An 8295-nucleotide genomic window follows, 5' to 3' on the forward strand; every position below is an offset into this window, starting at 1 on the left:
TCTTTTCCTTCCTTCTTTCTCTCTGTTTCTGTCACCCAGGCTGGAGTGCAGTGGCGCCATCTTGCCTCATTGCAAGCTCCTGGGTTCAAATGATTCTCCTGCCTCAGCCTCCCAAGTAGCTGGGACTACAAGTGCCCACCACCAGGTTCAGCTAATTTTTGTATTCTTTATTAGAGTTGGGGTTTCTCCATGTTGCTCAGGCTACCAGGCTGGTCTTGAACTCCTGACCTCAGGTGATCTGCCTGCCTTGGCCTCCCAAAGTGCTGGGATTACAGGTCTGAGCCACCGCACCTGGCCTCCATCACTCCCTTTTGTATCCCCCAACTCACACCTTGCCCATGCCACTCATGCATACCCCCTGCCTTGCCCCACAGCTGTTTGTGAGTCATGCACTAAATGGCCTTCAGTCCAGAGACCAGACATCAGACAGCAATCTGGACCTCTTCCTTGATGGGAGGTGAGACCTCCAGGAGAGGAAAACACTTGCTATGGAGCCTGCAGGCTGAACACACTGACTCTCTGGGCAAACAGCTAGAATAGAACTGAGCAAACTTCCAGCCAGAAAGAAAACTTCCCAGTCAGCTCTTCCTCAACCCCATTTTACAGATGGAAGCACTAAGGCTCAGAGGAGAGGAGACAGAGCAGGCATTGGAACCATAGTCTCCTGGCTCCAAAGCCAAGTCCTGTCCACCCAGCCAGGCTCCATCCTTCTATAAATGTTTATAACAGTATGAGCTGGGCACTGTTGTTAGGCCCTTTTACACACATCACTCAATCTGTTTTTCCCATTCATTTGACAAGGGTTTATTGAGCTCCTACTGTGTGCAAGAGCTGGACTCAATACTGGGGACATCTTGGTGAAAAACTCAGGCAAAGTCTAACCACCTGGATTCTAACAAGACAACGAGCGGGTTGGGGTCGTGGGCAAGGCTGTGAAGGCAATGAATGAACCGGTGGGATCAGACAGGAAGGGTGGTCAGGGATGCTCTCTGCATGGAAGGGGCATCTTCTTGGCTTTGAGACCCAAATGCCAAAATACCTGTGAGCAGCAGGCCATGCCCACTCAGTAACAGAGCTGAGCCACAACCCTCCACAGATGCCAAACCAAACACCAGATCAGGTCAGGAATGAGGAACAAAGACCTTGGCCTGGAAGGGTCTGGCCACCTGAGCTCACAAGGGGATTTTTCTTAATGCTTCTTTTATTACTATGGTGGGGTTGGGGGTCCTTAGTGCACAAGAAACACTCTAGGAACCACAAGTCAAGATCTAGGCTCCAATCCCTGCTCTGCCCTTGCTGTGTGACCTCGGGCTGCTATCGCCACCTCTCAGAGCCTCAGCTTCCTTCCCCTTCTGTAAAATGGAGAGCCTAATAATACCCACCTGGCAAGGGGGTCCAGGGAAGTCAGTGAGCTCCTTCGTGTAAAGAGCTGATGTCTGCACGTGGCCCCGGGTCACAGATTTGTAATGGGGATTGAAATTACTGATAAGTGGCCAGGCGCCGTGGCTCATACCCATAATCACAGCACTTTGGGAAGCTGAGGCAGGTGGGCCACCTGAAGTCAGGAGTGTAAGAACAGCCTGGCCGATGTGGTGGAACTCCATCTCTACTAAAAATAGAAAAATTAGCTGGGCATGGTGGTGTGTGCCTGTAATCCCAGCTACTCGTGAGGCTGAGGCAGGAGAATCTCTTGAACCTGGGAGATGGAGGTTGCAGTGAGCTGAGATGGTGCCACTGCACTCCAGCCTGGGCAACAAGAGTGAAACTTTGTCTCAAAAAAGCAAGCAAGCAAGCAATTACTGATAACCTTATAGATTGTCAGAGGCACACAAGGGGCTCAGAGGGGGGACCATACACATCCTCTCACACACAGAAAGGGGAGCAGTCCAAGACCAAGACCACATAGCAACCAGCCCTCAGCAGCTGCATTGCCCCAGCGTCTCCATTATGGCCCAGGTTTCTGACCTGCCCCGGAGGGGTCTTTGGGCCTCCCCCTACCACCTCCTCTCCCTTAGCTCTTCTCTGTGGCCCCTGGTTATGGCCAAAGCCTGGGGATCTTATGAGTTTGAGGCAGCCTGAGCTTCTGTCTGTGCTTCCACCCAGAGCCAGAGCACCAGGCCCCATGCACATCAGCTGTGATTCTCTACCGGTTCAAAACCACCTAAGGGCTGGCTGGTTGTGTGTGTGGGGGAGGGGATGCTGTTCTTCCTCCAGGTTGACAACATGATAGATTGAAAAGTACGTGGGAGGCAGGGCGCAGTGGCTTATGCCTGTAACCCCAGCACTTTAGGGGACTGAGACGGGCAGATCACCTGAGGTCAGGAGTTCAAAACCAGCCTGGCCAACATGGCGAAACCCCATCTCCTAAACATACAAAAATTAGCTGGGTGTGGTGGCATTTGCCTGTAATCCTAGCTACTCGGGAGTCTGAGAAATTCAATCACTTGAGTTGAAGAAGCAGAGGTTGCAGTGAGCCGAGATCACACCACTGCACTGCAGCCTGGGTGACAGAGTGAGACTTCATCTCCAAACAAAAAAAGAAAATTGCATGGGCTCTGAAGGCAGAGAACTGGAATTGAATCCCAGTTGTTTTACTTCTCAGCTGTGTGCCCTTGGACAAGTTCGCTTTTCTGAGCCTCAGTTTTCTCATCTGTGAAATGAGAACAACACCTGGCTTGCCAGTGTTCTTAGGATGACTGGTGAGTACCTTGCACGTACGTAGTAGGTGCTCAACACGTGTGCTTTCCCATGGCCATCAAAGAGGCCTCAGGACTGCCCTCCTGACCTTCCCCCACAACTCCTGTGACTGCCTCTTAAATGGGTACTCAGGGTGATAAGGAGGAACAGGTGAGGGAGCCAGGCTGGATCCACACCCACCCACGCCCATTGTTAGGAAAATAAGCCTTTAATGCCTGGTCCTGCTGCTGATGGCTGAGAATATAAAATGGGACCCAGAGCTAACCTCTCCCCTCCCCTAAGGCACGCTGAGGCCAATAGTGTTTAAAAGGAAAGGAGGCAGTGGCATGGAGGCTCCAGAGACCCAGCCCTTCCTATGGCAAGAAGGGAGCCAGTGGGGCCCACTGCTGAGGGCCATCTGGCAGGTGTTCAATTCTACGTTCCTCCTGGGGACCTGCAGCCTTGTCATCAGTGATGTCTTCAGGTTCACTGTCCCCAAGCTATTCAGGTGAGTTCAGACTTCACGTGCCCTGCTAAGGCTGGTGGTCTCTTAATGGCATCCCTCCAGGGTCAGGGCACTTCAGCTCTCCTGCCTCTGCCTGTAGAGCTGGTGCTCGGGACACTGGAGGGTTGGTGAGAAGGATACTGAGGAAGGAACATTAATGAGAAAGCGACTGACCCCCAGAAAGGCAAATAAGCAAGCTTCTACCTGACTGCATCAATTAGCTTTTGCTATAAAATGCTCCAAAAGTGAGTGACTTAAAATTACAAGCATTCTTTTATTTAGTTCATGGTAATATGGGTCAATAATGGGGGCTGCGCTCGGCTGGGTGGTTCTTTTCTTGGCTGGGTTTTCCTATGTGCCTGCAGTTGTGTATCTGAAGCTGGGATGGTTGTCTCTGTCCCATGTGGGTTCCCATCCTCCAAAAAGCTGGCTCAGACTTGTTCATGTGGCTGCTTGGGAGGGTTCTCAGCAATAGGCCAAAAGCCCCATTTTCTCTTGCGGCCTAGGCTCAGAGCCGGCATAGCTTTACCTCCACTGTACTCTGTTGGTCAAAGGTGCTTTTGTGGCCAGACCAGATTGAAGTGGTGTCTGCTCGGCTGCCATCACACAGCATCACAGACTGAGCAGCTTCAACAACAGAAATGTATTTTTCTCATGATTCTGGAGTTTGGAAGTTGCAGATCAGGTATCAGTAAGTTGGTTCCATCTGAGGCGTCTGCCCTTGGTGTGCAGTTGGCCGCCTCCTCCCTGTGTTGTCATATGGCCTCCTCTGTGTGCGCCCTGGTGCCTCCCTGCATGTCTACATTTTCTCCTCTTACAAGGGCCCCAGTAAGACTGGATGAGGGCCCAGCCTAACAACCTCATTTTAACTTCATTGCCTCTTTAAAGGCCCTGTTTCCAAATACAGTCACATTCAGAGGTACTGGGGGTTGGGGCTTCGATATACAAATTGTGTGAGGACAAAATTTAGCCCATAAGAAGTGGGGATAAAAACGCCATCTCTTGATCTTGAGGAGCTGCAGTCAGGTTGAAAAGCAGGGACAGCGGGGGGAACTAACCGAGATCATGATTGTGAAAAAGTCAACCATGCCGACTCATCCTCCACACCTGGCCTGGCTTGGGCAAAGACAGCACACCTGGGAACCTCCTCTCACCAGCTGTACCTTCTCCCTCCTTTCCCGGGAAGCCTTTTCCTGGAGTTTCGTGGTGATGATCCCAAGCCTCCAGCCTGGAAGGGCCACCTCCTCGCTGTGCTGATGTTCCTCTCGGCCTGCCTGCAAACACTGAGCAGCAGAACGGGTACCAGCTCCAGGTGCTGCAGATGAGGCTGCGGTCGGCCATCACTGGCCTGGTGTACAGAAAGGTGAGCCCCAGGGGACAAGTGCAGGCCTTCCTGGCCAGGAAAAGCAATATCATTGAGCTGGTTCGTAGTAAGGCTACCAGCAGCTGAGAATGTGTTCAGTCCTTACTTATTAGAGTCACTCACGATGCATTCACACTTCCTTTGTTATTTCTTTTTATTTATATGTATTTATGTATTTATTTATTTGAGACAGAGTGTTGCTCTGTTGCCCGGGCTTTCATGCAGTGGTGCAGTCTCGACTCACTGCAACCACTGCCTCTCCAGTTCAAGTGATTCTCCTGCCTCAGCCTCCTGAGTGGCTGGGACTACAGTCACATGTCACCATGCCTGGCTAACTTTTGTATTTTTAGTAGAGACAAGGTTTTGCCATGTTGGTCAAGCTGATCTCCAACAACTGGCCTCAAGTGATCTGCCTCACCTCCTTAGGTATTTCTGTAAGGTCTTATGTGATCTGCCACTGGGACTTCTCTGACCTCATCCCATGTGTCTCTCTCTCAAGCACACACACACACACACACACACCCCTCTTCCCATGCTCACTCTCCTCCAGCCACACAGGACTCCTTTCTGTTCCTCAACCACTCCAGGCACCCACCCACCTCAGTGCATTTATTCCCACTGCCTAGACACCATTTCCACTCCCCCAATCTAATTTTAATGTTTGAGCCTAATTTTAACTTCCACTCCTTCCCCCTTGATGATAAAGGGTTAACCTTCTGATAAGGTGACCAGTCAGCTGTGTTTCCAGGCAATACTTCTTGTGGTAAAAATGGCCCCTAGGCTGGGTGAGGTGGCTCATGCCTGTGATCCTAGCACTTTGGGAGGCTGAGGCAGGTGGATCACTTGACGTCAGGAGTTCAAGACCAGCCTGGCCAAGATGGTGAAACGCTGTCTCTACTAAAAATACAAAAATTAGCCGGGCATGATGGTGCACACCTATCTATAATCCCAGCTAAGCAAGACCCTGCCTCAAAAAACTAAAAAAAAAAAAGACCCGAAATTGCGTCTGGGCTGGAAGTTGTGTCCACTGACTGAATACCTGGCTGGAGGCCGTAGCCTTGGACTTCTCTCTGTGCTCTCATCCTCTCGGGGGACTCTGGACTCTAAGTTCCTAGACTGCTGCCGCAAGAGCTCTTGGCTCCCGTGGGGCATGAAGCATCTGAGCCAGGGCAGGTCCTGTCTCATGTAAGTCTCATTCTCCGACACCTGAACTGTCACCTGGGGAGGAGGGGACCGAGGGTACAGCTCCTGGGTAGCTGAGAGGGCAGCTCTTGATGCCGTCCTGCCAGAGTGCTGAGTCCCAGCTTCATGTCCCCCAGAGCATGCCAGAGCTGTGTGCGCCCTATCCTGTTCTAGGAGTCCACATGTTTCCTTGTACCTGAGAGGAAGGCCTCCTGATGGGGTGCTGATCTTTCCACTCCCCACCTGCCGAGAGGCCTTCTTTGATCTCCTGATGAGGTCAGACCCCTCCACTCTAACCTCTGGGCTGCTTTGTTTGTTTGTTTATTTATTTATTTATTTAGACAGAGTTTCATGCTTATAGCCGAGGCTGGAGTGCAATGTCGGGATCTCAGCTCACTGCAACCTCTGCCCACTGGGGTCAAGCAATTCATCTGCCTCAGCCTCCCGAATAGCTGAGTCTACCCCTGCGAGCCAGTTTGAGCCTGTTGTGGCCCAAGTCTTTCAGCACATCCCAGACATGGGAAGTGGGAGAGAGTAACTCGGGTGCACCAGGGCAGGGGTGCTGCCTCCGGTCACCACTATTCTGCCAGCACCCAGAGCAGGACTGTGAAATGAGCATTTGTGGCCTGGTGTAGTGGCTTATGCCTGTAATTTCAGCACCTTGGTAGGCCAATACTGGTGGATCACCTGAGGTTAGGAGTTCGAGGCCAGCTCGGCCAACATGGTGAAACCCATCTCTATTAAAAAAAAAACAAAAATTAGCTGGGTGTGGTGGTGCATGCCTGTAATCCCAGCTACTTGGGAGGCTGAGGCAAGAGAATTGCTTGAACCAGGACAGGCGGAGATTGTAGTGAGCCAAGTTCATACCACTGCACTCTAGCCTGGGCTACAGGACGAGGATCTACCTAAAAAAAAAAAAAAAAGCAAAGCTGGTATGGGCGCACACCTGTAGTCCCAGGTAATTGGGAGGCTGAGGTGGGGGCATCATTTGAGCATGGAGGCTGCGGTGAGCTGAGATTGTGCCGCTGCACTCCTGCACTGCCTGGGTAACAGAGCAAGACCCTGTCTAAAAAAATAAATAAATAAAACAAATGCACACTGAGTAGGACAGCCTGGGAATTTCATCCATGTTTCAGTAGCAACCACTGGGATAGTCCCAGACTTCTGTCATATCAGCAAAGCCCTCTGAACAGCTTGGTGCCTGCATTTCCGTCTGTTGCCCAGGCTGGAGAGCAGTGTCTAGATCTCGGCTCACTGTAACCTCCTCCTGGGGTCAAGCAATTGTCCTGCCTTGGCCTCCTGAATAGCTGAGCCATCACACCTGACCCATGTGACACTTTAATGAGGTCAGATGCATAGGTGACGGCTGCCTGATCATCTTCCCGTCACTGGGCAGGGCTAGGGGCTGTGTCCTCTGGAAACTCCTCAGCTCTTTATGCTGGTAAGGGAAGAAGGAAGAGGGGGCCCTTGGGGGACATACGGCGAGGTTTGATGGGGACATAGTTTACCGGATTGTACTTACTGTTCCCTTCTAACGTGTAACTGCTCTCATAGAAGGTTGCCTGGAATCCCAGGGAGTTAGGGTTGCTCACCATCACCTAGGGGTGAAGGGAAGAGAAGCTGAGGCTGTACAGAGTCAGCAGGCAGGACAGGGCGACAAGCCACCTGTAGTGACCCCAGCACACCTTCAGATGAAAAACCAGGGCTGGGTGTGCTGGCTCACACCTGTAATTCCAGCGCTCTGGGAGGCTGAGGCAGGTGGATCATTTGAGGTCAGGAGTTCAAGACCAGCCTGGCTAACATGACGAAATCACGTCTCTATTAAAAAAAAAAAAATGAAAGGCTGGGCGCGGTGGCTCATGCCTGTAATCCTAGCACTTTAGGAGGCTGTGGCAGTTGGATCACCTGAGGTCAAGAGTTTGAGACCAGTATGGCCAACATGGTGAAACCCCATCTCTACTAAAAATACAAAAATTAGCTGGGTGAGGTGGTGCATGCCAATAATCCTAGCTATTCAGGAGGCTGAGGCAGGAGAATTGCTTGAACCAGAAAGGTAGAGGTTTTAGTGAGCTGAGATCGCACCAATGCACTCCAGACTGGTAACAGAGCAAGAATCCATCTCAGAAAAAAAAAAAAAAAATTGGCATGGTTGCATGTGCCTGTAATCCCAGCTACTTGGGAGGCTGATCCTCTCTCTTGACCTCAGGTGATCCTCTCACTCACCCTCCCGAAGTATGGGGATTACAGACCTGAGCCGCAGTGCCTGGCCTGAGGCAACAAATTTGTCTTGTTCTAAGCCACCTAGTTTGTGGCACTTTGTTACAGCATCCCCAGCAAAGTGATACCCAAGGAATAATCCATTTCATTGTTAAAGGACACAAAAGCTTATGCCCTCGGTCGTTCCTGAATGTGTAATAGGTTTTGGCCAGGAACAGAGGCTCATGCCTGTAATCCCAGCACTTTAGAAGGCTGAGATTGGAGGATCACTTGAAGCCCGGAGTTTGAGGCCAGCCTGGCCAACATGGCGGTATCCCATCTCCACACACACACACACACACACACACACACA

At 51.3% G+C, this 8295-nt stretch overlaps 1 long non-coding RNA gene across 1 annotated transcript in view; it reads left to right on the forward strand.

Annotated features, from left to right (window-relative positions):
• Positions 1-4539, forward strand: part of LOC108298194 — a 5639-nt gene extending 1100 nt beyond the window's left edge. The window contains exons 2-4 of the long non-coding RNA XR_005198709.1: positions 2603-2699; positions 3736-3872; positions 4368-4539. This is a non-coding gene — a long non-coding RNA (uncharacterized LOC108298194). The remainder of the gene's footprint in view (positions 1-2602; positions 2700-3735; positions 3873-4367) is intronic.
• The last annotated feature ends 3756 nt before the right edge of the window (positions 4540-8295 follow it).

Source organism: Cebus imitator, unplaced genomic scaffold (genome assembly GCF_001604975.1).
Source record: "Cebus imitator isolate Cc_AM_T3 unplaced genomic scaffold, Cebus_imitator-1.0 Scaffold913, whole genome shotgun sequence".
NCBI classification, from domain to species: Eukaryota; Metazoa; Chordata; class Mammalia; order Primates; family Cebidae; genus Cebus; species Cebus imitator.